We start from the raw sequence: 27,466 nt of genomic DNA, 5'->3' as shown, positions 1-27,466 counted from the left end.
TTCTTTCAAAGGCCCACATTTGAGGGCATGGAGGGCCACATGTGGCCTTGAGGCCACAGATTACCCAGCCCTGGCCTACACTGTATTCGTCTGGCTTGAGCACAGAACCTACAGAATATCACCCCTGCAGTTGTAACGGATGAAAGCATTCTTTCCATAGTGTTTTTTGGTGTCAGAGGATTTCATCATTTAGTCTAAGATTTAGAAATGGAGGACGGAGCCCATATATATTCTATATGTGCTAATGGGAATGATAGGGCATGAACAGAAAGGCTTTAGCAGTTCTGTGGTCTGTAATTAGGCATGGATGAACAGGTAGATGTCTGACATATGGTCATGTAAGACTGAATCTTTAACTGGAGAATAACTGGGAAATAAGACAGGGACACCTTACAGTAACACCTTTAATGGAAATGACTTTGAGCAAACACTCATTAGAATAATAAATTAATAATAAAAATTACAGCTGATACTCATATAGCATTTTAACAGTTTACAAAGTGCTCTATAAACTTCAAATCATATAATGTATATATACACAAATAAAAATTGATCCTTATTACTCATTTGATACTTATGAAATCGATGTCATCATCTCTCACAGATGCAGAAATGCAAGTTCAAAGTCATTAAGTGACTTGTATAGCTAACAGTAAGTGCTCAGGATAAGATCTGAACCCAGGTCTACTTACATTCAGTGACCAGAGACATTCCGGCCATAAAGGCCTGTTTGAGCTAGAGACGGCTCTTGAAGATTTTATTTCAGCTTGTCTGACCATTTAATAATCCCACTATTGTTCTTCATTTGAATCTGACTCTTCGTGACTCTGTGGGACCATGGCATGCCAGGTCCCTCTATGACCTGAGGGGCTCATCTTCTCATCATCATCGTCGTCAAATTTTTTAGCATTTTAGTATGGCTCTTGGGGTTTTCTGGGCAAAGATACTGGAGTAGTTTTGCTATTTCCTTCTCCAGTATATCCTCTCCACTTTGACCATTCCATCTTGGATAACTCTGAATGGCAATGCCCATCGTTTCATTGAGCTACACAAGCCCCTCTGCCACAGTAAGATAGCAATCCAGTGAAGTGACCGAATTATACTAAAGCAAATGCAAAATTTTGAAGCTGATAGTATGAGTCAAAAGATTTATATCAAAGACCCAGTGACTAAGATTAGTACATTGAAAACATTCAAATAAGCCCGATAATTTGTAATATTTATCTTACTTCTGAGCAAAAACAATGTGTGGGAAAAAGAAAATAATTCAATTTAACTGAAATAATGTAGTTCAACATCATTTATTCTTTTATAAACACTGGTATTTAATAAATAAATGCCCAGGTCTCTCCTCTAACCTTGATTCTACACTGATTTGAGGATGGGAGAGGCAACAGACAGTGGGGGGAAGGAGACACAATCTATTTATGCATTAGGAGTTATTCTTACACCAAGAAGGCAGGAATTTGCCATCTCAGGGCTGAAAAGGTCACACATGTACCTCCTGGAGTAAAGACAGCCTTTAAGGCTAGATCTGACAAGTATTAAATGCCTCTCTGTAGAATATATAGTAGTTGATAGGTCCCACTCATTACTGTGTATATGTAAGAACAAATATAATAAATAAAATATTCAAATTATATTGCTTCAGAAGTGAAAACTCATAAATTTAAGTGAAATAATGTATGCATTCACATTCATTAAAAAAAAACTTTTTTCTTCACTCAAAGCTTTCTTTTTTTCTGAAGTGATCATCCAACCCTCATATTAATTCTCAGATTTCTCTGAGGGTCTATCCATTTCTGTCTGAATCTCTAATTTCGCTTTAAGAAGAATAATGAAGGTTTTTCTCAGAGAAAGAATTAGAGAAAAAATTCATGTTATACACAGACAAAAACTGGTATTATCTCAGTGCTCCTTCTAGGACTGAAAAACAAGACTTAACTTTATAAGGCTTAGTGAAAACCAAGAAGGTTGTCCTGTTGTTAATCCATCTTACAGGTGCTACTGAATACAATGGATTGAAGCAGATTAGGAATACTGTGATTATACACAGAGTCTGATTAAGTAAAATAAAATTGGCTTTCTAAAATATGCCTTCAATTACTCTGCTTTGCCACCCTTTCATGAAGGACTTTCTGGATTATTTAATAATCTTTTAGAGGGCATAATTTGCGGTCCCATTGAAGTCACTTTACAGTATCTAAAAAGCAAAGGATATAACTTGTTGAAGATTAATAAATGCTATTAACACCTATGGCCAACCCATTTTTAAAAAAGATTTAACATGGGGCGGCCAGGTAGCACAGCGAGTAAGAGCACCAGCTCCAGTGTCAGGATGACCTGGGGATCAAATCCAGGCTCAAGACACTTAGCACCCACCCAGAAACACCTGGCCGTGTAACCTTGAGCAAGTTACTTAACCCCAATTACTTAAAAAAAAAAAAATGATTTAACAGGATCTGCCACATTCTTATGTATGAGTAGATAATAAAAGTTAACTAATATTCTTTCTGAATACCATTAAGAACAGCAACAAATACATGGATTAAATAAATTTGGTGAGAAATACAAAATAACTTTGAGAAAAGAACCTATGAAAAGTTAAATAAACAAAGAGTAAGGGGAGGCTAGGTGGCGCAGTGAATGGAGCACCAGCCCTGGAGTTAGGAGGACCTGAGTTCAAATCCAGCCTCAGAAACTTAACACAAAACTAGCCATCTGACCTTGGACAAGTCACTTAACCCCAATTGCCCTGCCTTCCCCCTCCAAAAAGCAAAAATAAAATAAAGGAAAATAAAATAAACAAAGAGTAACTATAGGGTTTTAACACTTAAAGAAAAACCCTTCTTTAGAAGCAATTTCATAGATCTTGGCATAAATTGCTTAATAAAAGATTAAGAAATATTTTACAATTGTCATACTAGCTGTATGTGTTCTCATGAAAAGTGCTTTTAGGAGAATTTTTACAACATGCTTTTTAAAGTTCTGTTTGCATCATTTGTATCACGGTAAAATTTTGGTTCAATAAATATAAGTGAGATCTTTCCAGAAAAATCTGATGCTGCAGTCACAAAGACATTCCCAAATGACAGAATACAACTCTTGACATTTTAAGCATTATGCAACACTATTCTACTGGTTTTCACAATAGCCTCCAAACAGTCAGACTATATTTTAACATAGCATGTACCATGTGCAACAAATTATCAATGCAATTCCCATGCTTAAGAGACAGATGCCAAATGTTCTTAAATGTTTTTATGGAATGAATATAATATGCAGACTATGTATATGTATGTTACTAACTTTCAGAGATACCATATGTAAGTGTGTATATGCATATTACCGTCTTTTATATTCTACATGTAAAAGCAATAACAGAAATGTGTGTCCAGCAATCTTTTCCCTAATGCAAACAGGAAAATTTCCTTTAATTTACTCTTCATTTTTTTAAAAAGAAGTTTAACTATGTTACAAACTATCTGGATAATCTATGAGTCACATTAAATATAAAATTGCATGGGGTGGCCAGGTGGCTCAGTGAGTTAGAGCACCAGCTCCAGTGTCGGGATGACCTGGAGATTGAATCCCGGGCTCAGACACTCAGCACCACACCCAGAAATAACTGGCCGTGTAACCTTGAGCTTAACCCTGTTACTTAACCCTGATTGCGTTAAATAAATAAATGGATAAATTAAATAAATAAATAAATAAGAAATGGCAGGTCTAGTTCACTACCAAATTATACTGTACAGTTCATCTGCCATGACTGATTGAATCAGTATTCACTCTGATATAACATCAGTAGGTAGAATCCTAAGAAAGGAGATCAATGGCCACAGGATAACACTTAGCTTCTATGGAATCTAGCAGCACGGGGGAGAAGGAATCTATTTATTCAACAAGCATTTTTGAGTGACCACTATATGACAAACACCATATTAGCCCCTTGACAGTTCTCACAAAGCTTATGTTCCAGCAGGAGAAGGTAAAATACACATAAAAAGTAATTTGGAGGAGGCAGGCACCAGCAGGTTGGGGAGGAGTTATCAGATTTTAATTCATACAAAAAGAAGATAGATTCCTTCAAAACCCAGCCCAAGCGCTAGAAAAATATGCTATCAAGTAGAGACACCATAAAACAAAACTCCAAATGACATGACTTGGCTCCCCACAACACAAAGTATACACCTCAGAACCCTGCCTTAAATTAATAAATAATGTGAACTGCTTAAAAAGCACCATGGTGTACAGTAAATAAAACACACTGAATATGTACCAGAAGCTACCACAACCAGTAAAAAAAGCAAAGGCCAAAATAAGATCATGAATTTATCAAAGAGGCCTGTAATAGATCTACAGATTCAAATTCTCTTCCACCAGATTCTTATTCCTAACAACATCACAGTGTAATCAGTCGGCAAATAGGTATTAATGGCGAGTCTCATACTAGGACCACTGGGATACAGAAATATAAAATAGGATACCTGGTCTTATGGGAGTTACAACCCAGTTGGGAAGGCAAAATTAACACACATGAAACAATTCACAGAGATCTGAGTCCAAAATTGGGTGACACTAATTTTAAGAAAAAAAATTATTCAGAAAATGGGATGATTCAATGTGTGAGGTAGGGAGAATTGGAGTCATGTTGACCAACTAGACATCTACTGCAATAATTTAGCAGTAAAATGATACAGGTGCAGTTGGGTCTCCTAACTTACTCATGATACACTTCAGTTTAATCTGTTTCATTAACATTTTCTCCTTCACTTTCTTAAATCTAAACAACCAAAAAAATAATAAATCAAGCTCTCATTTGAAGAGTTTGCTGATTTCAAATGTTTAAGTATTCACAATGGAAATTTAACAAATTGGCTCTGGGCAGTTAAAGCACAGCCCTGCTGGACTATGGTAGCTAAGAATGGATAAAAGAAGCTTATTTCATAATTATTTTCTAACAAAGATGTTTTGCATGATTTTACACATATAATCTATCAAACTGCTTACCATGGAGGTGGGTAGGTTGGGGGGGGGGGGGGGGGGGGGGGGGGGGGGGGGGGGGGTTTGGAACTCAAAATTTTTTTCAAATGAAAGCTAAAAAATGTTTTTATGTAACAATTGTGAAAAATATTTATTACATTTTAAATTTATTAAATTTTTTAAAAGAAGTATTTCAAAAAAAACAGCTAATATAATTCGATTAAGAAAAAATGACAGGTTCAGGGGTGGAATCAAGATGGCGGAGTAGAAACAGGACTCTGCTGCTCAGGCTTCCATCACTTCCAATTCATGTAAAAGGTGACTCTGAAGAAACTTTGAAGCTACAGAGCCCACAAAATGACAGAGAGAAGATAACCTCCCACTGAAGAGAGCCCAGCAGGCCGGCAGGAAGGGGTCAGCTCAGCGTGTTGGGAGCCGATCCCAGACCTACCCGAGCAGAACCAGAGGTTTTAGCATCAGAGCAGTCACAACCAGCCACTGGCTGGAGGGATTTCGGATCACCAGCAGCTGTGGTACTTTCCAGAATTACCGACCCATAGATGCCAAAGACAAAGGTGAGAGGTCAGCAGAGACTTTGCAGGAACAGGGTATTCAGGAGTGCGATCAGGCCTTTCCCCCTGGGGCGAGAAGCAGCTGAGGCTCCACCACTGTGCTGCTAAAGAGCTCCTGCCCTGTAGATTGTAGGGAGACTAAGCGATCAGTCTGAGGGTTAATCACTCTTGCTTTAACCTGCTTAGATCTGGATTGTGGTCTTGGGTGGAGAGTTCCTGGGGTACGTGACCACCTTGCCAGAGTGTGTGGAAGCTTCAGCGAGGGCACCCAACTAATAGCTCCAGCAGCTGAGAAAACCCCAGCGTTTGGGATAAAGGTCCCCTTTCCAGTAGCAGAGTTCTACTGTGGCAAAAGGCTCAAAAGTCAAGTAATTTGAGTGGCAACATGATGAGCAAGCAAAGGAAGCAAAGCAAACAGAGCAATCCAACATTAGACTCCTATTTTGGGGACAAAAAGGATCAAAGCATGGAGCAGGAGAAAGCCGGAGAAGTCAGAACTCCTGCACTAAAAGCTTCCAAATAAAGTATAAGCTAGTTACAAGCCATAGAGGAGCTTAAAAAGGATTTTGAAAACCAAATAAGAGAAGTGGAGGAAAAATTGGGAAGAGAAATGAGAATGATGCAAGGAAATTATGAAATGAGAGTTAACCTGACTGAAGAAAATAATACCTTAAAAAATAAGACTAACTCAGATGGCAAAAGGGGCTCAAAAAGGATGGAGGAGAAGAATGCCTTAACAAAACAAATTTGCCAGATGGAAAAAGAATCTCAAAAGCTCACTGAAAAGAATCATTCCTTCAGAATTAGATTGGAGCAAATGGAAGCTAGTGACTTTATGAGAAATCAAGACACTATTAAACAGATCCAAACAAATAAAAAAATAGAAGGCAATGTGAAATATCTCATTGGGAAAACCACTGACCTGGAAAATAGATCCAGGAGAGATCATTTAAAAATTATTGGACTACCTGGAAGTCATGATCAAAAAAAAAGAACCTAGAAATCATACTTCAATAAATTCTCAAGGAAAATTGTCCTAATGTTTTAGAACCAGAGGGCAAAACAGAAATTGAAAGAATCCACCAATAACCTTCTGAAAAAGATCCCATAAAGAAAACTCCTAGGAATATTATAGCCAGGATCCAGAATTCCCAGATCAAGGAGAAAATATTACAAGCATGCAGGAAGAAAACAATTTGAATGTTGTGGAAACACAATCAGGGTAACACAAGATCTGGCAGCTTCTACATTGAGGGATCGATATTGAGGGATAGATATAGGATATTCCAGAGGGCAGAGGAGCTGGGATTAAAACCAAGAATCACCTACCCAGCAAAACTGAGTACCATGTTTCAGGAGAAAATATGGTCATTCAGTGGAATAGAGGACTTTCAAGCATTCTTGATGAAAAAACCAGAGTTGAACAGAAAATCTGACATTCAGATACAAGAAGCAAGAAAAGCATGAGAAGGTAAACAGGGAAAAGAAATCATAAGGAACTTATGAAAGTTGAACTATTTATATTCCTACATGGAAAAATGATAATTATAACTTATGAAACTTTTCTCAGTATGAGAACAGTTGAAGGAAATAAAAATGTGTATACACACATATGTATGTACACACATACACATATATGTCTATATAGCAGGGTATATGGGTATATAAATACATATGTGAGTGTGTGTATATTTGTGTACAGGTATACATAGACACAGGGCACACTACCAATTGAATAGGAAGGGATGAAACTTAAAAGGCGAAATTAAGAGGTGAAAGAGGAATATAATGAGAGGAGATGGGGAGGGAGGGACAGAATGGGGTAAATTATCTCATATAGAAGAGGCAAGGGAAAACTGTTACAATGGAGGGGAAGAACAGAAAGCCAAAAGGGAATGGAGTCAACCTTATTCTCATTGAATTTGGCTTAGGAAGGAAATGACATACACACTAAAATATGGTATCTCACCCTACAGGAGAGTAGGGGGGAAGGGGATGAGAGGGGATAATGGAAGGGAGAGTAGGCTGGGGGGAGGGGGAGAGGAAGTTGGAAGCACCACCCACTTTTGAAAAGGGACAGGACCAAAGTAGAGAATAGAACAAGTGGGGGGTGAGATAGGATGGAGGGAAATATAGTCAGTCTCTCACAATATATCCGCTATGGAAATGTTTTGCTTAGCTACACATGTACCACCTACATTGAATTGCTTATCTTCTCAGGAAGGGTGGGTGACAAGGGAGGAAGGGAAAGAATCTGGAATTCAAAGTTTTAAAATCAAATGTTTAAAATATATATAGATACTATGATTACTATTACTTTACATGCAACTGAGAAATAAGAATATACAGGCACTGGGGCATAGAGATCCATCTTGCCCTACTGGAAAATCAGAGAGGGGATGGGAGAGAGCAAACTGAGGGAGGGGATATTCAGTGGGATCGCTATTTTGGGGTGGTGGGTAGGGGAAAAATGGGGAGAAAATGCATAACTCAAAAACTTGTCAAAATGAATGATGTAAACTAAAAAAATGAAAAAATAGAGCAAAAAAATGACAGGGAGAAGAGTAAAAAAGTGACATCCTCACCTCACATTTTGTCTCTTCTCTGTGCCTTCTAACACAGGCAAATACTGCGTTATTGAGTAAATGAAAAGAATTTGCAAGTCCAAGAGAAAGGGAGTATATACAAGGGGGGATTCTCCTAATCAGTACATAGTACCTTTCTATTGACCTTCCTGATATTTTATAACACAGAAAAAAAGTCTATTAAAAGGAACAATAGCATCTAGATGAATATGAAGGACATAAAAGAACCAAACCCAAGACCTTAGTTTAGTAACTTGTCTTAAAAGATTTTTAGAGGCGGCCAGGTAGCACAGCGAGTAAGAGCACCAGCCCCAGAGTCGGGATGACCTGGGATCGAATCTGAGCTCTGACACTTAGCACCAGACCCAGAAAGAACTGGCCATATAACCTTGAGCAAGTTACTTAACCCCAATTGCTTTTAAAAACAATTTTTAGCACATTGGAGAAAAGAACATAAACTAACTTTATAAATGTTTGTGTCAAGATCAATTGCTAGTACAAAAAAACATTTTTAGGTTTACTCAAAACAAGTCAAAACTGTTCATTTTGATACGTTGTCTCTTCACTTAGCCCCTGTTCTTAGTTCTTAGTATCATAATAAAAATAAATAGCCTTTAAAGGAAATATAAGCATATTGGGAGCCTAATTTATTTCACGCTAGATACTACTTCTTATTTAGAATTATTTATACTAATCAGTATCACATCTCTAACTCTCCAATTTTTTTAAGATACAAAGAATGTTGCCAAATCAAACCACTAAAATTTCAAAATAAAAATACTGGCTTCAAAAATATCTACAAGAAAAATTTCATTCTTCTTAGACAAACAAGACCAAATAATAGTGCTAAAAGAATGCTTCTATAAAATATTATTTCTAGTCAAGTTGAAGGCAGACTTGGCTCCAAGCAATTTCTATTTTATTGCCACATAAAACTTAGAAGTTGGATTAATTATTTTTAACAATGAATAAAATAGCCTAAGAAATATTAATCTCCTCTTAATGAGGATTACATGTGATGAAAAGTACACAAAACTGACTTCAGCAGTTACTGAAGAAAAAGGACAATAATGTTATAAATATGAATGAAATAAAATTATTTTCACAAATCTGTATGTATATTGAAGTCCAATGAAAGAATACAAATACTGAGATTGTATAAATCTACTATTATTTTAGCCAGATCTGAATCAATTTTCACTACACCTCTGTAGCTTATAAAATCTCTCCCCAACATTTTAAGTCTTTAGGACTCAACATTTTAAGTCTTTAGGACTAAGAATATTCCAATATTGTCTAAATCTTGTGATTCTATCATCTAAAATTGTGTTCTTAAACACAACAATTATTGATGGGCATAAAGCATGGCTAATTGTTCCTGACCTCCAAATTACACAAAATTTTCATCCAAATGAGACTACTTTATAATGAACAACAATAGTTTGTCTGGTGCTCTGTCATTTAGGCTACCAATAGTTAATGTCCTTCTCATGACACAGAAACATAAGACCACTAGGACAAATTATATATTGGCAGATGTCGACTGTACTGGATGTCTTTGCTTAGTTTTTCTCTTGGTCTCAAAGGAAAAGTTCAATTTATAATGGTGAGGGAGAAGGAATTTGTCCAAAAAAATGGTGGTAATGAAAAAACAAAAGGCACAGAGACAAAACATGTTAAAAAAAAAAAAAAAGGCTATCAGAACTAGCATTTCTTTAAAAAAAAATTAACCATAATTTTAAAAACTAAGTTTAAGAAGATCAATTAGTAATAAACTGACTCAAAGGCTTCATTCAAAACTATAACTATATAACTATCAACAAAAAATTAGCATTTAAGTATTGAGTATCTCCACCTAATAAATAAAAATGACTTTTAAAATCATAACACGTAAGCAATTTCACCAGTTTCATTAAAAGACCACTAACACAAATCTCACAACCTTCAAATCTTGAGCAATACTGTATGAATTTTGCACACTGTTAAATGATAATTAAAGTGTCTGCATTGGGAAAGACTTGACTTATATACATTAACAGCAACTTCCTGCCCATAAATACTTAAAGGAAATTAATAGGAAGGCAAAATCTTAAAATGCTACAAAGAAAAGCTGCAGAGTTGCTTATACTCTTTAAAGCAGCAAATGTTAAGTTTTTGTTGTTTTTGTTTATTGTTTTTTTAGCAATTGGGGTTAAGTAACTTGCTCAAGGTTACATGGCCAGTTATTTCTGGGTGTGGTGCTAAGCATCTGAGCCCAGATTCGATCCTAGGTATCCCAACTCTGGGGCCGGTGCTCTTACTCACTGTGCCACCTGGCCACCCCTAAGCAATTGGGGTTAAGTAACTTGCTCAAGGTTACACAGCCAGGTGTTTCTGAGTAGGTGCTAAGTGTCTGAGCCCGGATTTGATCCCAAGTCATCCCAACTCTGGGGCCAGTGCTCCTACTCACTGTGCTACCTGGCAGCCCCCAACTGTTAAGTTTTTAACCCAAAGGTTACTGACAACAAGAAAAGGCCTATCTATACAAAGATATTCACAGCAAAAAGAATGAAACTCTATATCCAACAATTGATGAATTGCTAAACAAATTGTGTTATACCACGAGGAATGATGAATATGAAAATCCCCCCCCAAAAAAAAAATTCGGGAAAACTTGTATGAAAAGATACAGAGTGAACAAAGCAGAACCAAAGAACAAAATACACAACGTAATTATTACAGTACAACTATGTAAATGAAGACAACTTTAAATGGCAAAAACCTCAGAATAAAAGCATTAGAAAACTCTACTACTAACTTACAAGTACATTCATATTTATTTGTAACAAATGGAAGCCTACTAGAACATAGGGTTGCATACTCCACTGGTTATATTATCTCTTTTGTCTTATTTTACTTAATTGCTTTCAGGGATTGTGCTGTATCAAAGTGGAATACAAAAGGCAGAGGTAAGTATGATGAATTAGATGATCATGATAAGATTAGCTTCTTTCTCAACATTTTTTTAAATTATGAAAATAAACAATTTTATTCACCTATGTAATAATTTGCCAAAAATTAAAGATAAATAGAACAGCAACATATCCTAGAACTATTTCTGCTGAACTACATTGAATAAGATGAAAGTAATCATTAATAATAATTAAATCCTTCTACAATCCAAATGATCATTCATGTCATAGGTGGCAATGACAAAATGGGGCAATTCCAGTCAGGAGTCAGTGTGCCCTGAAGCTATGATAATAGCTCTAAAGGCCTGAAAAGAAGCCTGAAACATGGGCCACTTGGGCTCTGTGACTACTATAGAGTGGGTTGGTAACCTAGACAGTATGATGAAACTGCTCCTGTGAATCTCAGATATAGTCAGGGTGGCATAGGATTACAAGCCCTAATCAAAATCATCAAGATGATCAGCTTGGAAGAGAGTGGAGTAAGTGACATTCCACTGTGTTCTGGTTCCACAAGAACACAAGATACATCAGAAAACAATGCAAACATCACTAACCTGCCTACTGGAAATGTTTCAGTGTAAAGGACAGTGCCAACCAAAGAGAGGGCAAATTTTATAATCTATCATTACTGTATCAGAGCAAAATTAGAAACAGATCTCAGTAGGTATAGGTAAGAGCTTCGTATTGCTTTTTGTCAATGCTACTACCAATATCTCCAGGTTATAATATAATAATGTATTGTCAAATAGTGCAAGGCAAAACAAACAAACCAAAATTAAAAAAAAAACCCTATATGTGTATATATAAATTCCCTAAACCAAGATTAGGCAAAGAAATTACACAGAAGAAATACCAGTCTGAAAAGAACACTGAGAACCCCAAGGACATTGTAAATCTTTGTTTAATATAAGTTTAATAATAAGCTTAATATAATCTTTAGAAAGAAACAAGATAACAAAAACCACACTGATCCCTCAAATAATTTTGAAAAGTTGGTCATACTTAAAAGCAGAATTCCAAAAAGACCTTTTTGAGTGTGAAGGCATGAATCTAACTAGCAGACTAATTATACCAAAACAAAATTATTTAAAAGCACTAAAATCTGTTAAAACTATCATGAATGAAACTATTTTCCCTCTGTATTTGGCAAAAAGCTTAAAAATATTCCAAGACCTTCTCACAATAGTAAATGAAGCAGTTTTTGGTCATAGTATGAACCATAGCAGGAAAGGCAGAGCTGTGAAGCAATACCCCAAAGGACAGAGATCAAATACCACTAAGGAAAAGTGACATTTAACAGCTGTTGAAGATCTGGGGAAAGTCATCAAAAGATTACATCAGCATCCAGCTTTAATAGGTAGGAGGAAACTTGAATGCCATATTGCCCAACTGATGACAACAAAAAAGAAGCAGGCTCAAAAGAACCCAGAAAACAAAGCAAATCACAAATTCTAGACTTCTTTAATGAGAAAATGAGAAATCAGCAGTAAAAATAGTAAACTGATAGAAAGAATGAAAGGAGCACAAAGAACAAAATAATTCAAGAGCAATCAAAAATGTCACTACAGAGTTAGACAAGTCAAGAAATCAGAGGCCAGAGAGAATCTTCAAATAAATGTTCTTAGGTCTACATGGTAACAAGAAGTTCAGCACAGTAAAAACACAAGTTGGATTTTAAAAGCTTGCATACTATTACATAATGAATGACGGAACAGTTACTTATGCAGGGGGGAGGGGGGTAAAAATGGCTTCTTTGCAAAAATGAAAGAACGGGACTGGACAAGAGCCCTAATTTGGGGCTCAAATGATTATCAGTGGCAAATGAATTACATCTGCCTCTCAGAGACAATACTGATCCCACCTTCTATAACAGGACACATATGTATTACCAAAAGATGAAAATTCCAGCAACCCCTCCAGGTAAATGTCATTTACAAATTTATATACTTCATGAAAAGCATTCAGATTGTTATTGTTGTTTTAAAAACACCTAAAAACACAAGGAAACAGTATGTTGACTGAGGAGCAAAGAAGACATACCAAAAAAAGCGCAGAGGGCATATAGAAGTACTTGTTATAAATTTGGTAATTAATGAACAAGATGTCCAAACCAAAACACTTACTTTGTTTTTGTTCATACAACACCTTTAATTTGTTTCTGTACTCATGGCTATTTTGTGTGCTTCAAATATGTAAAACCAGACCCAAGTATATTGAGATTACTGCCTATTTGATATCCACAGGTCACCAAAACAATGTCAGTAATATTTCATCTAAGATGTTAATTTTTCAGGAATATTGTTCTGTTTAACCTTAAGTGCAATCTTCACATTTAAACATTCAAACCAAAACAATTTTTTCATCACTGAATGTATAAATGTAAGCCCTATGGCTCTTACAATAAACTTCCTTCTCATGGAACTTTTCTCTGATGATACCAAAATGTTTTTTTGGATTCAGTACTTCTAAAATTATTAACATATCCCAAGGTAAGATAAGGTACTGAAGGCATTATACTCATATTCAGAGGCACATTCAAACAACTCTGCGGCCACAATGGCATTGCCAGCACATGCGTGAACAAGCTGAGCCTGAGTCAGAATGGAGGCGGCAGAAGTTGGGTTGCATCCACTGCAACATCGTGGAACTATTATACACATTGCAGTGCCCCCAATTTGGTCTGTGGACTATTATAATCCTAACTTGGCTGACATTCTGGAGATACTTGTGGACATAAAGAAACAGATTACCCTCCTGATGAGGAGGAGAATAGAATACTCTATCAGAAGAGGGTCATCTCTCTCACTCTTGCAAACTGTACAATCTCCCTCAACATCCAGGTACTGAGATGCTAGACCAATCCAGCTGGTCTACAAGAAGATATTTCTTCTGAAGTTCAAGACAAAAAGATGTCTGATGATAAGCCTTGTTCTTTGACTATTCACCATTCAGGAAGAGTTACAAATCATAAAGTTTCGAAATGGAAACTACATAAATTAGTAAATGGGAGCCTCTATGATTGTAATGTCAAATTCTTCAAGGTTGCCCAGGAGAGCACTTTGCAAAATGAAAGATTGATTTAGCTGATTTCATTCTACACAACTTTTAAAGAAAACTTTCTTTTTGATTCACCATTTTTTGGGTTGGGCAACAATTTATAACTGTCTTTTGTGGACTGATTGATGACAAATCCCCATACTACAAATAGAGACGTTAAGATAACCTGCAGAGTTCAATCAATAAACGCCACCGAAACCAGCTCATTATCACAATCAAACATTGTTCACAGGCACCCAAAAGTAACTGATCTATAAAAACTTTTAATAGATGTTGCCATACCAAATATGTATAAACTCCAAGCTACAAGAAACAAAAACTTTTAGGTATAGAAACCTGGTTGAGAAGAGTAAAATCACTTAAGAATAAAAAGAGGATCATATTTCTACTGTCCTGTCTCCTATGAGGGGATAAGCTTATACATCCTACTACTTTTATTCAACTATAAAAGATAATTATTTTACCCATCTATGTAAAAGTTCAAATAATAACAGATAGAAAGAAATATCAGAATAATGGCTTGTCCCAGAATTATTTCTATCTGAACAACATCATAAAAAAGACAAGTAACAGTAGCTGTCATAATATTCATCATCACAGATGTTGAGGCATCAGAAGAGCCAGGACAGTGTCATCATTCATGAGGATTGATGCCCGAGCCCCACACTGCTCTGAGAATAGTCTGGAAAACCTGTTGCCATCTATCACCAATTTAGTACCCTGAAACCTACTGTGACTCTTTGCTGGTTCACTACAACAACTTTCATTATTTACAGAGATGGTGGGACTAGGGAAGAGCTTCCATTCCTGGATCTAAGCCAGGTCTGGACCAGAATCTCAGAAACCAGGTCCTTACTTCCTGTACCTTATGTAGGACCAGAGTCTTAAGACAGACATCACACTTGTTGATATCAGAATATTCCTCTGGTAGAGGCTCCAGGACATCAAGCCAATTCTCTCTCCTCCCATTCTCACTGCCCTCATCATCACCAGAAGCGTTAGTTTGAGAGCCCCAGTTAAATGATACATTTATTGTCCTTTGGCTAGTTAATGCCCATCTCTTCCTCTCCAAACTCCTGAAATTTAGAGTTGCTAGATGCCTAGACAAAAATCATCTTCTCCTGTTATCCACCTACCGTGTTCCCCCGATAATAAGACCTATCCCGAAAATAAGCCCTCCCCTTACTGTGTAAGATTCCTCTAACATAAGCCCTCCCCTGAAAATAAGCCCTATCGAGATTGCTACTGTAGTGAAGGTGATCCCCTGCGCTACATGCTACATTACAGTACCCTCTGTATGCACCGCCCCCCCTCACCCCGTGAAACGCACTGCCGTGCTCTGAGCTGGATCCAATCAGAGCTGCAGCAGTGAGCGCGTCATCCTGTTCTTCCCCAGTGATTTGCTTATTGAATAAAGGTACATTTTTTTGTTCACATTTACCTGTTTATTAAAATTGCTGTCAATGTTCATTAAAATAAGCCCTCCCCTGAAAATAAGCCCTCTGGTGTTTTTCTGTCCCAAAAAAAAACTTAATAAGACAGTGTCTTATTATCGGGGAAACACTGTACCTCAGCCCTACTTAAATTTCCCCAAGTCACTATGCTGCTTGCTCTGCCTTCCTCTTCCATTGTACCCATTATAACCTCTACAATTAACTTCTGTTTTTTCTTCTCATGTTCCTATTTTCTCCCATTCATGGAAACCAGACCTTCCCCACTCACCCTTCTGGTAATCGATGCACTTTCTCTCTTGACCCTCATCTCCCAGCTCCATCAAACCAAATCAAAAGAACAAAAAAAGAGGTACACAAAAGCCTTGTTCTCAGTGCCACTTTCAAATCCTCCTTCTGTTGCCATCACTCAGTAACTACCCCTCTTTTGAGTTTCATTCTATTGGTTAATTATCCTATCAAATCTTCTCTGAGGTCATTCTCCTTTCTCAAGGACTATAAGCAGTAGCACTTGGCTCAGTCTTCCTTCCCATACCACCCTCATAGAGATTTTTAGTATAAATTGTTGAGGTCCCTTCAAACTTTCTGCCCTCCCAATTCATCAACCACTTGAATTCCCATGAACTGCATGCATCCTTCATCATACCTCAGTCATAATTATATCCTTGATCACACAAAGCAATTTTATCTCCAATATATAGAACTATGAAATTCTTGCACTCAGTCTCCCATCCTTCCTTCTAAATCTATTCTTGTTCTACCATTTAGCTCCACTCATTCCCTCCCTTTCTCACCTGATGGTGATCCTACTCTGGCTTCCTTCCTTCAAAATTATGATCCTACATTTACACACACTTATCCTTTCACTCCTTATTTAATTACCAGCCATGCCTCACCAAATTACAACCCTAGGTTATCCCTAACAACTTCCTTCTTAGGCAAAGTAAGCCATATGCCATTTCCCAAACTCAGCATTTCACCTCCACTTTTCTGCCTTTACAGTTTTTCCCACTCTTAAGATGCACTCTTTCCTTACTTCTGTGTCTCAAAATCCTTTGTATACACATATCTGATTACAGACCATGCATGGCTTCCTCTTCCTTCCCCCATCACAATCAAGTGGATAAATTAGATCAGTGGCCACCAAAGTGGGAGCTACACACTACCAATGGTCCTTGTTTTTATCAGCATGATTCCTATGGAATAATCAATCAAAGGGTTGAAATTCTAGAGATCATCTCTAACATAACCATCCCACCCAAATGACCAATTATCAAGTAACATTATACCACTCTTTTATCTGCCACAGCTGACCTCCACGGTAGGTTAACAGGGCTACACATCACTCTTGTAGCAACCACATGCAGGTAAAATTCCTCAGCTTCTCCAACTCCTAATAATCACATGGCTCATCCTTAGCACCTTGTGGGCTCAGAAACAGTGGCTTATTGGTAGTAGTGCTCTGTCATGGGTTGGTTTATTTTTTTTACCCCTGGGCAGGACAGAGTGAGTAGCACAGAATAAGCAGATACAGATGGGTTGCAGTCTGCATCAGAGACTTCATTATATTATTTTTCCCAAAAAAACTGCCTCCCTTCTAAACTTCCTTCTATCAAAGTCAACAACATCCCTATATGGGGGGTAGGGGGATGGGGAGCAAATGTGTCTGTGTGTCTCCCCTTTCTCTTCCCCTACCCACCTTTGTCAGACTTGACTTCCACTGTTTCTGATCTGGCCTGGTTCACTCCTCTTTAGGCAGCCTCACAAATGTGAACAGCTGGCATATATTAATTCAGTGATTTATTCACATTTATACTAATGATCTAGAGAAGCGTACATTTCAGAAGCAGGGTTCTAAACCATAATAATTCATCATAAATGCCTTGATCATTAAAAACAAATAATAGATTTCGAAGCATGTACAACAATTTGAATAAAACACTTTTGCATAAAATTTCTAATGAAACTTTTAAACTGAATGGAATAAAATGTGTGTAAATATGTCCACGGACATGCTCAACTCAAACTTTTATGATCAGAGGACAGTTATCAAGTCTAATATGACATCACTAACAAATGCTAGAATTGTTTCTCATCTAAAAGATTTCATTTTTTTCCCCTGTAAATCCATACAATAACTCTCTTGAAAAATACATATTTCAATGAAACTCGGATCATTACAAATTTCGTACTCTGGAAAATTAAAACTTTTAAAAAGTTTCTCTGCATCCTAAATTATGTGTAGATGATTGAGATTCAAAAAAAATGTTTATTATTGCTGTCAATTAGGTGGGGATGGGGTGGCTCATGTATGTGTGTGGGTGTATATGCATGTATGAAGTCAACAATATGCCAGGCACTGTGCTCAGTAATGAAAAAACAAAGAAAAAATTTTTTAAAGTCTCTGCCTTCAAGGAACTCACAATCTAATTAGTGTGTGTGTGTTTTAAAAGAGCCTAGTGACTGGGTATATTTTAAGTGGTTTATGATCAGGCTAGCTCATGAGGAGAGAACTAATATACAATGACACAGTACTTTGCCCATAGCAGGGTGGGACTTTAAGAAATTAAATGTAAGATAACTGAAAAAACAAAACAAATGAACAAAATAAACAAAACAAAAACAAAAAAATGAAGCAAAAAAAATTTTTTTAAATGAACAAAATAAAAGCCTGCAAGAAGTTTAGTTATCATTTGCATAGCATTTCTGAAAAAAATATTTTAAATTCCTGGACAAATGAAAATTAAAAGAACTTTTGAGGCTTCACCTCACAACTCCTACAACTGACATGATGAAAATGGTAAATGTGCTTTCAGAGTTATGGGAAGACAGAAATACTCTTGTTGAAGCTGTGAATTGGTCTAGTCACTCTAGAAATAATTTGGAACTATGAGAAAAATTCTTAAAATATACTAGCATTTGACCACAACTATTGGATGTTCCTGGATGCTACTACATAGCAAATACCCCAAAAAGATCAAGATCAGAGGGAAAGGACATATTTGTTCAAGAAAAGTAATAATGACACTTTTAGTAAAAGTAAAAAAAAAAACCTGAAAACCAATAGTAGAATGTATAAGATGCTCAATCACTAAGGTAAGTTCCAGTTAGAAATCTCTAGACATTATGTTATTCTAGCTGGAGTACCAAAGGAAGTTTTCATAGAAGAGACAGCATTTGAATTAGGCCTTAAAAGATAATAGGGCTTCAATAAAGACAGGGCCTAAGAAAAGTGAAGGCAGGTTCTATGATGGAATAGGAAATAGGGTTTCAATTCTAGTACCCAAGGTAATTTACTTTACCTCTCTGAATTTCAGCTTCTTCAAATACAAAATAAGAAGTCTGTACCAGATGAACTTCTAAGTGATACAGGAAAGCAAAGAGCATATTTAAAATAGTACTGATTACTACACATCTGAACCAGAGGATTGGACATGTATAGGAAGTAGCAAATAATGATAATACTAAAACTGGAAAGCCAAGTTGTACATTGTAGCCATGGAAAGCCAAGTTGAAGTGCTTGAATTTTATTTGTAAAAAATGGGACAATATGAAATCAATAAAATATTAAGCATTTACTAAGTACCTGAGAAAGATCACTTTAATAGCTGAGGAAAAAATCACCTGGAGTAGGGAGAGACTTGAGCAAGGTTATGGCAATCATATGAGGATTAATCTATTGCTAGGCTTTCTAGGTCCTTAGGGCATACTGAAATGACTTGCTCTGTTTGACCACTGATTAACCAGCCTATGAACCAGGAAGTTCCTATGTACCCAATTTAGTCAGTTTAATATTTAGGCAAAGAATGTATGACTCTACTGATAATCAGTTTAGCAAACTTCATTTAATCTATGTATGTAAAAATTATGTTAAAATTATGTTAAAATTAAAAATAAAAAAGTATGTTAAAATTTCCTTATTACAACACCCTTGTGATTAATAAGGGGCTGTGACCTATTAGGAAGAAGAAGAGGGAAATGGGTCACCATCCAGGGCCACCTTCTATTTAACTGCCCCTTCAAGCTCCCTTTTATTCAGTCCTTGTAAACCTGCTCAATTAGGTACAAAAGCAGAGATTCATAGCTCTGTGCATTAAATAGGAGGGTGAATCCCACAACAGCACCCTACCACTACCTGTATTGTTCTTGGGACCGTAGAACTAGGGAGCCAAACACCTGCATGCCTGTGAGTTATGAACTGCCTGATTTGAAATCTAAGGCAGCTGTGGCACAGTGGAGAGAAAGCTAGGCCTAGAATTAGAAAGACCTAAGTTCAAATTCAGCTTCAGACACTTCTATGGCCCTGAAAAGCCATTTAGCTCCAGTTTACCTCAGTTTCCTCAATTATTAAAAAAAAAAAAAAATGGATCATCGGCCCTGGAGTCAGGAGGACCTGAGTTCAAATCTGCCCCCACACACACACACACACACACACACACACACACACACACACACACACTCTAGCCGTGTGACCTTGGGCAAGTCACTTAACCCCAATTGCCCTAATCTCCCTGCTCAAAAAAAACAAAGCCAAAAAATGGGGATAATTATGCATCTACCTCACAGGATTCTTGTTAGGATAAAATGAGAAAATAATAAAGCACTCAGAATAGTGCATGGCACATAGTAGGGCAGGTACTTAATAAATGCTTCTGTCTTACTCTCCTCCACCCCAGAGTATATACTGGCAAGAAACAGGGCCACCTCTCTCTTCACAGGAGACAGGGATGAATGGGGAAATAAGAGGTGGAAGGCATCTGAGTGATATGAGATAAGAAGAAACCCTCAGTGAATGACCTCAATTTTTTCAATAAGTTATGAGACAAGGTACTCAGCTGAGAGGGAAGGAGGAAAAGAGGAAGCCATGGAAAGTTTCAAGAGGGATGAAAAGGTTTGGAAAAGTCACTGTGGTAAGCAGGATAATCAATCAATTAGGGAGGTGTTAAAAGGATTACCTTGCTTCAGAGAGTCCAAATGAGGACTTGTAATATCAGTTTATATTGGATCCAATCAGCACAGTCTTATAACTTTCCCCAGTTAAATGAGTAGGGCTGAAGGTAGTGCATGATGGGAGTAATCCAATGCTGAGGCTTGGCAGAGCAGTATCCCTTGAAATGGTAATGGGAATTTGAAGATCTTCCCTGCTTTGAAGATATACCCTGACCCCAAATAGGTTGAATGTAAACACATGAAGCCTGTGGTAGGCGGAGTTTGCCGAAGAGTAGAGCAGAGTCCACAGGAAGCTGGGAGTCAGAGCAGCTGGACAATGGGAGAGAGAGGATATACCCCAGGGGGACAGGCTTGTGAGTAAATGTTAGTTTGTGGAAGGCTAAAGGATACTGTGGCTCTCTGTGCTGTTACGACTTATTAATTTTCTTTGCTACTATGATGGAATCGGGTTACTGGTTTGGGGATTTGGTTTTCTGGTGTCTGAATAAATGTTTTGCTTCTGTCTTATATATGGAGAGTCTACTATTATGTTGTGTGATTAAGCACCATGCCAGCATATTTACAATGGCCACTGGCACTGTGAATATTGCATTGGTGCTACACCCCTCCTCCCCAGAACATGTCCTGCAATAGTTACTTCTTATATGACTACTGGGAACAGCAGGGAGCATAGTGCATACAGTCTGACATACAGAAGGCCTGAGTTCAAATCAGGCCTCAGATACTTACTGTGTGCCTCTGAGAAAGTTACTTAACCTCTATTTGCCTCAGTTTCCTCAATTATGAAATGGTACCCTCCTAGGGTTATTCTGAGGATCAAATGAAATAATATTTGTAAAAATCACTTAGCCCAGTGCCTGGCACATAATAGGTACTATATGAATGCTTATTCCTCCTGCATCTGCACAATTACTGATAAGCAAGCCAGCTGGCCCATATCACCACCATGTCACAAACTATAAGGTATTAGCAGTTTATTTACTCTAAGATGTAATCTAACCTATCAGACTAGCTGCAGGGGGAATAAAAAGCAAAAAAGTGTTTCCCCCAGAGAAATTAAAAAGGCTTTCATGCAAATATACTATTAATCCTCAAGGAGGGTACTTACATCCATATCTATTCACTGGAAATTTTTCATTTTCTTCTCTAAAAAAGCTAGATTTTTTTTCTATTTTCATTATACCACTAGGTCACTTGATGGCATCCTAGGGAATAGTTCATAATTCACCGAACACAACAGTCTTGCTATAAAAAAATTTTTTTTAAAGGTATTGTATCACAAAAGGTTTCCTATATTGTTACCATAATAGGTAAGAAAAAAATTATGGGGGCGGCTAGGTGGCGCTGGAGTCAGGAGGACCTGAGTTCAAATCTGACCTCAGACACTTAACACAAATCTAGCCATGTGACCTTGGGCAAGTCACTTAACCCCAATTGCCCTACCTTGTCCCCTCCAAAAAGAAAAAAAAAAAGCAAATTATTCATATCAAGTCAACATATAGGAATGTTGTACCTGACAGGAAAATTATTCTCCTCTTCCATAACCAAAGATAGCACTCCTAATTTCATCCAGCTATTTCAAAATTTAAGTCACTGGTAATAAAAAAAAAGCCTAGATGAGAGAATATGAAGGGCTTATTATACACAAATTGAACTTAACTGATATTTCATGCATTGTTGCTACATCCCTGCTCCCCAGAAATCACCACTTCATCATGCATTGATGCTACACCCTGAAAAAGTGATCTATTTCAACATTGGGAAATCACCTAAAGGTCATTGGTATAGTCTTTGTATTAGAAGGATAACACCTCTTTATTTAAGGGAGAGTTCTTAAGAGGTATTTTTTTTTAATATCAAAGATCCCTCTAATAATCTGATGAAGGCTATGGACACTTTCCCAGAATAATGGTTGATTGGCTGCATTAATAATGTTAAGTTTCATTTAGAGGTTACTGAAAATAAAGACATAGTTAGTTTACTTTCCCATCCAATTTCATAAATTCCCCTGCAGTCTATGTACAGAACCCTGAGGGTCCACGGACTCCAGGATAAGAAACTTCTGGTGTCTTTAATTGCTCAATAGAATGCCTAACTAATACAGTGCCTTGTTTATAGTATAGACTATGAAACAAGTTCAGACATTTGGTGGATATGTGCTTGGCTGCTGGGCCAATGGGAGTATTTTGGTATTCAACATGAGATACACTGCCATGCAATATTATATTTTCACCTTTATTTTTCAATATATCTCCCTCCCCCACAAAGAATGCCATCTCTTACAACAAGGAATAAAAATGATGAAAAAAAGCAACTGAGTGTCTCAAAGAAAGTTTACATTCCCTGTCTCAACATTTTTGGTTGCAGAAAAATAAAACCCTATTCCTGGCTCCACAAAGTCTCTTAAAGGAAATGAATATCACTAGGAATACTTACTGAGATGCCTAAAGATTTAATTATAAATAACTTTGCATTTTCTGAATCTATAAACATTTACTAGAGAGGGAGTATGCAGCAGCCAAGAGGGCTAGGCTCAAAGTCCATCAGACCTATGTTCTAGTCCTTCCTCCAACACATAGTGAGAGTGGGACCTTAGACAAAGGCAACTCTCTAAGAGGTTAAAAGCAGAAAAGGTGCTAACCTGTACGGGTAAAAGGAATTTCTCATCCCAGAGTTCCCTATATTAATGAAATCAATGATCTAGTTTTTATGTTAACATTTGCCAGAGTACTGGTTAAACTTAAGCAAACTTGAATGGACATATAAATAATATGTCCTAATTATTTCCAATTAAATACAAATTATTAATTGGACAAGAATTCAAATAAACTGCAAAAGTTTTATTTTCGTCTTTTGGCACCAATTATGAATTAGATTCCCTATTCTCTAAAAACTATATATTCCTTATTGGTCTCAAGAGAATTTTTCTGGAGTTTCTCTGGCTGATTTCATGTTCCCATCAGCATAATCAAGGACTTGATTATGCAGCTTCCACATACTCTTATCAAAGGCAACTGACACACCCCTAATTATGTATTGATAATTATATCAAACATTTAGAAAATGGCATTTCTTGAAAAGGAAAATTGAAGGAGTTAAGGATACTTCTACTAGAAATGTCAATAAAGGAGTTAAGAAAAAATAAGGTTAAAAAATAGGTTGATAACATCTAGCTTCATATGTCAAGAACATATGGGATCATCTAACTTTAACAACATTCATTTGAACCAGCCATCTATTATCATGGCCAGAAGGTTACCTTGTAGCTTTCTGGATGTGAAGCATATGTACCTCCTCCACTAGGGGAGCAAAAGGGAGTAAAGTGACTATATTTCTGTTTGTTTTTTTTTAAAGCAATCAGGGTTAAGTAACTTGCTCAAGGTTACAAGTGTAAGTGCTCAAGGTGTGGTGCTAAGTATCTTAGCCTGGATTTGATCCCCAGGTCCTCACGACACTGGAGCCGGTGCTCTTACTCACTGAGCCACCTGGCCGCCCCTATATTTCTGTTTTAATATAGTTAGAACTATATTATCCTCATTCAAAACTACTTGCCTTTAAAAGCAGAGCAAATTCTCAAGGGATCATCAGCAATGGCATAGTTTAAGAGAGAAAGGACGTGACTGGCAAACATACCTAAGAGGAAGGAGTACAGCCATGCTTTCTCCCACAATGATTCTAAAGATTGAGAAGCAGCAAAAACAAGGGGTGATAGCAAAATCTAAGGGGGAAACCACAGCAGATCATTTTTCCACCCAAAGTCTGCCCTACAAGACAGTCAAAAGCCTACCAGTACTGGTGAGGGGCTACAGATAAGAAGGTCCGGCAAAACCTTCCCGAGCTCAAATTGAACTGGGACCTCTGTCAGTGTACCACAGCAGGGACCAAGAACAGGGTTGAGTGCACAGCTGAGTCACTGAGCCTGGATCAGGACTCCTATATTCAGCCCAAAGACCGGTGCTGGGGCCTGTAGCTAAGTACAGAGGAAAAGGAACCCAAGCCAAAAGTAGGACCTGCAGCTCTGTCACTTAGGGCCTTTCCAAGTAGCTGATGCTAACTGGTATAAGCAGCTGTTTCCTAGAGGTCCAATCAGGGGTAAGCCTTAAATTAGGTCACTGTAACCCCAAATTCTAGCTAGAAATCTACAATGCAGATAAGAATGGAAGTAACCAAATCATGCTTTACATCAGACCACTTGGATATGCTGAAAGTTTGCAACTCTTACTGTTTCCTATGGTCTGAGGTGTCCCTTAAAACCTTGAAGAATATAGTACTCAATATGAAGAGAAAACAGTGACAGGACTCTAGACAATAAAGATGAGAATTAAACAAGGCTGCAACATTCCTTCTAAAAGTACAAAGCCTAGTCCTAAGCCAAAGCATAAATTTAGGAAAGATGGAAGAATGAATAAACAAAAAGGATATATAGATAAAGCAGTATTATAGAGCCACAGACAACCAAGACACAAACCTAAAGAAGAAACTCCATAATATCTATATGAAGAATCTAAAACAAAAATGCAGGTAAGGCTACAAGATCCCCTAGAATTCCTGGAAAAAAAAAGAGTTTTTAAAAATAATGTTACAAATTAAATGCAAGTTTTAAGGGATGGTGTTCTCTGCAGTGTTATTGTGTATATATTTCTTTGTTGCTACTGACGAATTTGGTTTTCTGGTGTTGGGATTTTACTTTTTGGCGTCTGAATGTTTTGCTTCTATCTTATCTATGGAGAGTCTGTACATTTTGCAATTCAGACTTACACCAGCATATTCATAGTCGCCATCAGCATTGGCACAGCATGACATCTAAGTTCACAGACCCTCTGAAATCTATCCACAGATTAACTTTAAGGTTCAGAATTCTTGCCCAAGAACAAAGACTTTTAAGCAGTGTTAACAGCTCAGTACAAGAGATACAAAACCTTATCCAAGTAACTGACTACCAACAGAACAGACCAAACAGAAATTAATGATTGAATGAGACAAGAAACTAAAATAACCACCCACAATAGAAGCAATGATAATGAACTGTGAGATTCTTAGTTACTCTAATCAATACAATACTCCATGACAATTCCAAAGGTAAATGGTAAAATTTTTTCCATGGTAAAAATGCTATCCGCCTTCAGAGATAACTGATGAACTATGAATGCAGATTGGAGCATATTTCTTTTCACTTTATTCATCTTGCTTTTCCTATCTTTTTTTTTTAATAATATGGCATATGTGGAAATATGTTTTGTGGGACTGAATATGTATAAAAGGTATTATATTTCTTGCCTTCTCAGTGGGTAGAGGAGGAAGTAAAGGATGTATTTTGGAACTTTAAATAAAATTTTGAAAATTTTTTAAAGAAAAAAAACTGCATGGGGGCAGCTAGGTGGTGCAGTGAGTAAAGCGCCAGCCCCCGAGTCAGGAGGACCTGAGTTCGGTTCTGGCCTCAGACACTTAACATCCACACAAAAAAACACTAGCCATGTAACCTTGGGCAAGTTACTTAACCTCAACTGCCCTCCAAAAAAGTCACCAAAAAAAAAAAAACTGCATGGAACTATGCCCAAAGGGCTAATCCAGCAATACCACTTCTAGGTCTGTATCCCAAAGTGATGATAAAACTGGGGAAAGGACCCACATGTACAAAAATATTCATAGCCACTCTTTGTGGTAAAGAATTGGAGGTTGAGGGGATGCCCATCAATTGGGGAATAGCTGAACAAGCTGTGGTATATTAATTTGATGGAAGAACTGATGAAAAGGCAGACTTCAGAAAAACCTGGAAAAACTTATATGAACTGATGTTGAGTGAAGTGAGCAGAACCAGGAGATCATTGTACTCAGTAACAACAACATTGTGTGATGCCTAACTTTAATAGACTTAACTCTTCTTAGCAATGCAAGAATCTAAGACAACTCAAAAGAATCATGACGGAAAATGCTGTCCATACCCAGAAAAAGAACTATGGAGTCTGAATGCAGATCGAAGCATACTATTTGCTCTCTTTATTGTTTCTGTTGTTATTATTGTTTCTTCTTTCTCAAGGTTTCTCCCATTGGTTCTAATTCTTTACAACATAATTAATGTGAAAATATGTTTAATATGAATGCATACCTATAGCCTATATCAGATTCCATGCCATCTTGGGGAGAGGGAGAGGAGAGGAAGGCAGAGAAAATTTAGAATTCAAAATCTTATGGAATTTTTTTAAAAAGAAAGAAACTGCAAAATGAAAAGTCCCAGGAAAGAACATCATCACAAGATTCCATGTCAAAGAAAAAAATCCTAGAAGAAAGCAGAAAGAAAGTTCAAAGCACCAAAGAGTCAGTCAGGATAACACAATACTTGGTAGCTACTATTCTAAAAGACAGGAGAATGTGGAATGCAACATTCCAAAAAGCTAAAGATATGTAGGCTTACAACCAAGAGTATCTTATACAGTAAAAATGAGTATAATTCTGCAGAGGGAAAATGGTCCTGCAATGAAACAGATTTCCAAGTATTCCTGATAAAAAGATCAGAGTGGAGTAGAAATTTTGAAGTGATAACACAAGTGTCAAGGTTTGACACTTTGTCAACCTTTGAGAAATTGAGAAAGATTATACAAGTATGAAGTGTTTACATTCTAATGAAGGGAAAAGAGAAGTCAAGTTAAGTCAACAAGTTTTTTTATTAAGTGTCTACTCTCTGCCAGGCTATAAAGAATATAAACAAAGGCAAAACCAGTTCTTATTCTCAAGGAGCTCAGAGAACAAGTATACAAGTATGTACGAACAAGACATATACAGTATGAACTGAAGATAATCTTTAGGACTAGAAAGGGATTCTTGGAGAAGGTAAGATTTTAGCTGAGACTGGAAAGAAGACAGGAAAGACAGGAAAGCCAGGAAGCAGAGATAAGGAGGTACAGCATTCCAAGCAT

At 37.1% G+C, this 27,466-nt stretch overlaps 1 protein-coding gene across 1 annotated transcript in view; it reads right to left on the bottom strand.

Moving 5' to 3' along the window:
- The window catches only part of MTA3 (metastasis associated 1 family member 3), a 207,845-nt gene that overhangs the window by 106,443 nt on the left and 73,936 nt on the right, over positions 1-27,466 (bottom strand). The gene's annotated exons all lie outside the window — the stretch shown is intronic.

This window comes from Petaurus breviceps, unplaced genomic scaffold, assembly GCF_028583685.1.
Source record: "Petaurus breviceps papuanus isolate PSGF00001 unplaced genomic scaffold, PetGlider_PUasm1.0 90842, whole genome shotgun sequence".
NCBI lineage: Eukaryota > Metazoa > Chordata > Mammalia > Diprotodontia > Petauridae > Petaurus > Petaurus breviceps.
The sequence above is the reverse complement of the archived record's forward strand: the minus strand, read 5'-3'. Positions and strand labels throughout refer to the sequence as shown.